The following is a 7,334-nucleotide window of genomic DNA, read 5'->3' on the forward strand; positions in this document are numbered from 1 at the left end:
AGAAGCTGAATTGAGTGATGCTGAATGGGTTCGCAAGCGAATCGATCAGTTAACATTGATTGATGAGAAGAGAATGGTTGCTGTTTGCCATGGACAACTATATCGATAGAGAATGATTCGTGCTTTCCACAAGAAGGTAAGAGCCAGAATGTTTGAGGTTGGTCAGTTGGTCCTTAAATGCATTTTCCCTCATCAGGATGAGTACAAAGGAAAATTTGCACCAAATTGGCAAGGACCCTACATGGTTCGCAAAGTGTTATTTGGAGATGCCTTGGTCCTGTCGGAGATGGATGACACCGAATGGCCGAAACCAATCAACTCAGATGCTGTCAAGAGATATTATGTGTGAAGTTTCAGTTTGTATTATTTGCTTGTAATCGTTTTATTTGCTTGTAATCATTTCGTTTAAAATTTTATCCCTTTGTAATGAACTACGTTTGACCTGAATTCTCAAGAATGAGATACGTAAGCGGCCTATGTCGGCCTCGGTCACCCCTTTATCCACTTTTAATATTTCTTTGTATTTGAACTACGTTCGACCTGACTTCTCAAGAATGAGATACGTAGGCGGCCTATGTCGGCCTCGGTTGCTTTCTTTGTAAAATTCCTGCTTTTGTTAATCCTTAGGGGGAACTACATTTGATCTGATTCCTGCCTCAACGGGATACGTAGGCGCCACAAGGGTTCGGTCATATTTCCCGTAAGGATTTCTATTTCTCTTCACAATAGAAACTGGAACAGAATTTTGAGAGGGACTCAAAAATTCTCGAGGAAAAGATCTTTCCAACAAAGTCAAGACTAACGTCACTTTGAGATTTGCAATTGGGACAGAATTTTGAGAATATCTCAAAAATTCCGTGATTTGCTCACCAACGACTGAAGACAAACCAAAACAGTTAACTGGGACAGAAATTTTGAGATGGCCTCAAAATTTCAACCGGGTCTATCGGCAGTTTAAAACAACTTTGAATACTTCCAACAAGTGATCAAACAGATCTCAAAACACCAACTCCGAATGACGTTTATTAAACTTGACGTGACATGACACTTGGCAGTGACTTTTTCCAAACATTACTTTTGAAAATCTATTTTTCCTTCATGTTTCAATTATATTTGCATAAAAAAAAATGTTTTGTCTTATCTATCAAGAAGCGGGAGATCGGAGAAATCAACCGGAGATAGCAAGACAAGGAGCAGACAACCGAAGAGATCAACACAGATCAGTTCAATTTGTAAAAAACTAACAATTTTTCTGTGGATGCAGGTCTATAGGTTTGCCTCAAGATCGGCATATTCTTCCATTCAATGAATATGGAGAAGTCAAAAGGGCGAAGAGCTCCCCAAATTGACAGCTTTTCTGTGGATACAGGAAATATTTCATGCTTCATATACCGAAAATTGGGAATATGAGTAGCATTAATTTATTCAAATTCTCAGCTAGGCAAGGTTCATAACGAACATGTAATTATGTTCGGAGATGGGACAAATGAAAACCTTGAAGAGAGAAATATTATTATTTTCCAGCAACTAAAGATACCTGGAAGATACTTATCTGCATTATATTATCAGATATGATAATGTTCTTACCCTGAAGGTTATTTATATTGTATTGTCGAATAAGACGATACCACTACCCGGAGAGTCATTTATATCGTATTGTCAAATGAGATGATACCACTACTCCGAGGGTCATGTTTATTATATTGTCGATTCAGACGATTCCGCCATTCCAAAAGATACCCAGAAGATCACATATGTTGCTCGGCGAAGCATCATCTTCATTTGGTATCAGGGAGGCGTCATCAAAAGAAGTCATGCATTACAAGAGAAGATTCATGCATTGCGAAAGATATTCATGCATCGAGAGAAGAAATCACGCATTGCAAGAAAAAGATTCATGCATCGTGAAAGAAGAGATTCATGCATTGCAAGCAAAAAGACTCATGCATTGCAAGTGAAAATCCATGCATCGCGGGAAAGAAAGCCATGCATTGCAAGAAAAGATTCATACATTGCGAGAGAAGATTCATGCATTACGGAAAAAATGTTATGCATTGCGGGAAGAAGATTCATGCATTGCAAGAGAAAGAAGTCATGCATAGCAAGAGAAAGAAGTCATGCATCGCGGAAGAGAAGTCATGCATCGCGAGAAAGAGATTTATGCATCATAAGAGAAAGATTCATGCATCGTGAAAAAGAGGATTCATGCATTGCAAGAGAAGATTCATGCATCGCGGGAAAAAATTCATGCATCGCGAGAAAAAAGACTTATGTATAGCAAGAAGAAGAAACCATGCATAGCTAGAGAAAACGTCATGCGTCACGGGAAAGAGATTCATGCACAGCAAGAGAAGGATTCATGCATCCCGAAAAAGAAGTTATGCATTGCAAGAGAAAATTTACCCATCACAAGAAGATCGACACCGAATGCATCATTTTTTCTTTGCAAAAACGACATCAAAAGAACTATCAACATATTACATCAGCCTATTTTATTGCTCTGACATCAAAAAAGAGTACACTGAAGACTATAATGCAAATATAATCTACAAGCTTTATTTGCTTTACGTCAAACCCGATGGAGTTGACGTCAAATATTCAAGGAGAACAATTAAGTGTCAAGACGGTAAAAGACACTGTCTCCCATTTGAATTGCATTTTTTATGCTAATGAGTTTTATCTCAGTCTTTGTCGAGAGCATCCGAAAGGATGAGTTCTCCAAAACAAACCACAGGTGCGGACGACATCAAAAAGGATGCGACACAATGTGGAACTTTTTCTCAGTGGCGAACTGGGACATAGCCCAAAGAGGAGTGTCAAACTCTTAGGACGCGAGCAGAGGAGCGACTTCCATCACAATCAAACCGCACCCCTATCAGAAGGCATGTGGGTTTTTCTTAGGTTTGTCGGTTTTAGTTTCGCTTCCGGAAATTTTTGGCCTCTACCGGAAGCGGCTTTCTAATCTGAGTGACAATGCACTAAGAGCTTTGGGAATTATGTCTGTATAAGTTCTTAATTATGGATGTGAAGTGCACCACATTCTTCACATCCATGACTAAGAGATTGCAAGCCTCTTTTTCATACTTGACCTACTTGTCACTCCTCTAGAACCAAAGGATATCTTGCGTAATGGATTTCCTTTTCAACAGATAAAGTCGAACTACAAGCCGTCTGATGCCCTAGGTTGAGGGATATGTAGGCAGAATCAATGTTGAAACCCGACTGTATTCCAACATTCGCTCTCAAATCTTATTCCCAAGCATTCCGGTATCTTAATAATCTGACATCGGGATGACCTTGAATTCTTTCAAAATCGTGCGTCAAATCAAGCGTATCGAACTACAAGTGGCCTGAATTCTCATATAGCCTGAGATATGTAGGAAATCCATTTCCGGGGTTCGGCCATAATTCCTAAAGCCCGTACCAAATCCCTTTCCAAAGGAGACGTAGTCGGTCGAAATTGGATTAGTCAATTTCATTTTCCTCGAATTTCTTGCATCGATTCAAGTAAAATGAGGGACAGTTGTTGACACCCAATTTTGACCCTCCCCGATAATAATTAATTCCTGAGTTTCTTAATTTTCAAATGATTTAAAATAATTGACTTTATAAAATTTAAAATATTTTTCAAATTAGTTTAAATGGTTTGTCACTTTTTATAATTTTTAAATAATATGTGTATATTTTTGAACTTTATAAATATTCAAAAATCGTCTCAAAATATTTTGTTTAATTAAATATTTGGTTAGTTTGTTTAGCTATTTAGTAGTTTGCAATTTTGAGTTAATTAGTTAGTTTATAATTAAGTCAATTATTATATAATTATGTGTCTAATTAGCATATTTTATGAAGGTTCGAAAATTGTCTCAAAAAGATTTTAGCTTTATTTAAACATTTGGTTATTTAGTCGTTTGTATTGTTAAATTTATTAGTTTATAATTAAATTAATTATTTTATTTCATTAAGATTAAGAAGCTCGTTAATTAATTAATATTAATTCGTCTTATTTAATTATTAGCCAAATTTATTAAATTTGATCAAGTTGGCTAAGTCTTAAAGCCTACCACAATAATTCCTAGCCAACCCAATATTATAATTCCTAGCCAACCCAATATTATAATTCCTCCCAGCCCATTCCAACCAAGTAACCCAACATACCCGGCCCATCCTCCTTCAATCCATAACCTGACCCATTTCCAATTCACAATTGAAACCCAAAATTTCTCCAAACGTTCTTAATTCCAAGCGGCGTGAAAACGACGACAACGATGGCCAGCTACACGACATGAGACGAGCAGCAACTCAGTACTGTACCAGCAGTACTGTTCCAGCAGTCGGAGCAGGCACGCGGCTGTGCCCATTTCCTCTTCCGGAATGGGACGAAATTTGAAGAAAAGGTGTTCGTCCCAAATTGTGAAAGATTTTCAAGTTTTGAATTTTGGAATGGGCCTCGTTTCTGCCGGTTTTTAATTCGTTTCCCTCTCAAATTCTACCCTAGTTTCATTCTATAAAGGCTTCCCTTGTTCACTGTTTGGGAGGGAGTTGGATTTTTATTCTTTAAAGCAATAGAGGAGAGAAGAGCTTAAGCAAGAAATTGCTAAAAATATATAGAAAAATACGCCTAAGGAACCAGAGTGGATAATTAGTTTTCAGTGTTCGGGTCCAACATTCTGCTTGGATTTTTTTTAATTTTTTTTGGTTCATTACATCAACCGGAATCTCAGTGTGGTAGTGAAGTTGCTGCTCATTTTCTGCTTGAGTTCATCGTCCCGGTTCGCTGCTCTGAAAGAGGTAAAAATCTTTTCTAAGCTTTGTTCTGTTCAATTTCTAGTTACTCTATGCGTTCTGTCTAGATATTCTTAATCATGTTTTGGTCATTACATGTTAACATTATTCATATCAATGATAGAAATTTCCCTTGTCCTTTCTTGAAGTTCACCATTGTTGTTATAAAAATGCAATAGAGCTCTCAATTCCTTTCCTTGTTTTTTTTTTTTTCAAGTAGTTTCCCTTTGTGGTGTAAATGTCGATTGTTTCTAATCTCCATATCCATATGTTTGCCTCTTATGACTGACTTCATGTCTGCTCGAGATGTATAATTCGCTTATGAGGTTTCTTCTATTATGTGATCTTCGTCTCTTTAAGCATGCCCCAAATTTAGGACTGTGTTGGAATTTACATTAGCATAAGCTTTTGTTTGCCTGCTAGGATTAGTAGTTTTACCTTGTGGGATCATGTTGTTTCAACTGTTCATTTTTTTTAAGCCGTGAAGGCTCAATCATTTCTAAAGGTTTAGCTTTTTCGTGTAATTAGTATTTGACACGGGACAATTCTTTTACTTCTTGAAAATGAATGCACCTGCTTGTATTCATAGATAGTTGTCCGTCGAATATGCTATTTAGTTGCTAGTGTCTTGGTTTTATTTTATTTTGGTTTTGATTTTCTCCCAGTTAGCGCTAATAGATAGTTGGTTTGAATGTTAAGATTTTGTGAGAGCATTAATGTTATGATATTATTGCATTGCTTTTCCCTTATGTGTTTTAAAATACAATGACACCTTTTGTTTAAAAATAGGATTAAAGCATTGGTTCTTATCGAGTTTCGTTCTTAATTTTTATTAAGGAATGTCTAAATTTCATTTACCAAGTTTAGTAGCTTCAAATGTGCTCTCTGTTATAATGAGTTTGAAATCTTTGGACAACTGCCTCATATGCTTTTTTTTTTTTTTTTTAGAAAAAATAAAAAATAAAATTGTATATGAGAAGTGCAAATCTATGTAGTGTGGAATACGTGGTTGTTTGTTAGCATGTGGTCATTAATTGATCATATTTAAATCATTATCAAGCGGCAATCTTGGGATGACGCATTATTTTATCTATTGTTGGCTTTGTATATGTTTAATCTTAACTACATTATTAGTTGTTTAATGTCCTTTGAGTGTCACATGTGTCGATTAGGGCCCATTTCTGTGATATGCCTTGTCTTCTATTTAGATTGTTTAAGTTAAAAATGCAGTAGTATCTGAGCTTAATTTTCGTGATTCTTTCTTACATTAAATTAGTGGTTATTTACTTACTTGTTTTCATTTTGTTTCATGTGAAATCTGTCCGAGTTCACCATGAACTCCCATATTTTTCCTTGCATATCGAGAGAGCCATAAAGGCTCAAATGCCACCTCCATTGAGTCAGCCAATCGCTAAAGTCGATGAACAGGTCCCGGAGTTGAAAGGACACGCAATAATTTGGAGAATTGAAAATTGGGCCAATCTTAATTTCAGAAGATTGTATTTTGTTATTTTTTGGGTTTAAGCCCTTGTTATTTTAATTTCATCTTATTAGTATTTAGGACAGGTGGAAGACGGGCCTGAGGCCCAAAGAAATAACTTTTATGTTAGTTTAGGACAGGTGCAAATAACTCAAATGGGCCGGAGGCCCAAAACAGAATTGGGCCAAAATCCCAAAACGAGATTAGGCTCGAGTACTGGTCCAGGCGGACATGAAACCAGACTTGGGTCCAAATTTCCCTCTTTACTTTATCATTTTATATTTGTTTACCTGTCATTATTTGTTGTTAGTCTTAAGGTTACCACAATTTAATTCCCCAAAAGATGGCCATTCTGAACTAATCTAAAAAATTAACCAATTACGTACTCACTTCTTATAATATTAAAACATAGTCTACTAAAGCGTTTCCTTTTTTTTTTAAAATAGTCTTAAAGCTATAAAATAGTCCAATTTTGCCATTCGAGTTAAGTAAAAATTATTTTAGCCAAATAATTAATCGTCGGATAACCGCATTAGCGGGTGTTCTAGGTGCTTTCAAACCCTTCCTAGAACACTAATATGAACCCTCGAACCCCATTATGTTTTCAATAGATTTACTGTTTTAGTCTTTTGAAAACAATAGTTTTCTTGATTTTTCTTAAAAAATTAAGTGGCGACTCTTAAACCAGTTTAAAAATATCTTTTTAAACAAAACAGAATGGCGACTTCCGCTGGGGATTTGAATGGTTCTAACCTTAAGATAAATTTATTTGGCTATGTGATTTAACTGTCTACTTGTTTTGTTCATCGTATACATTGAACTGTTGCATTCATGGCATTACATACTCCGTCAAACGACAATTATTTAAATTTCCATTTAAAGGACGATTATGCGGGCCGCAGTCGTTCGTTAACCAAATTGTTCTCGGGGCACCCTGACGAATGTAGTTGGCTACTGGATAGTCAATAGTCGTTAACTGTCCCAGCCCAAGTTGTCCGCTTGGGTCACCTATCCACTATAAACAAAGCCCACTCTTAGTCAAGACTAGCGTAGAGCCAAACTCAATCCC

The sequence above is a fragment of the Solanum stenotomum genome, chromosome 7, assembly GCF_019186545.1.
Source record: "Solanum stenotomum isolate F172 chromosome 7, ASM1918654v1, whole genome shotgun sequence".
Taxonomy (NCBI): domain Eukaryota; kingdom Viridiplantae; phylum Streptophyta; class Magnoliopsida; order Solanales; family Solanaceae; genus Solanum; species Solanum stenotomum.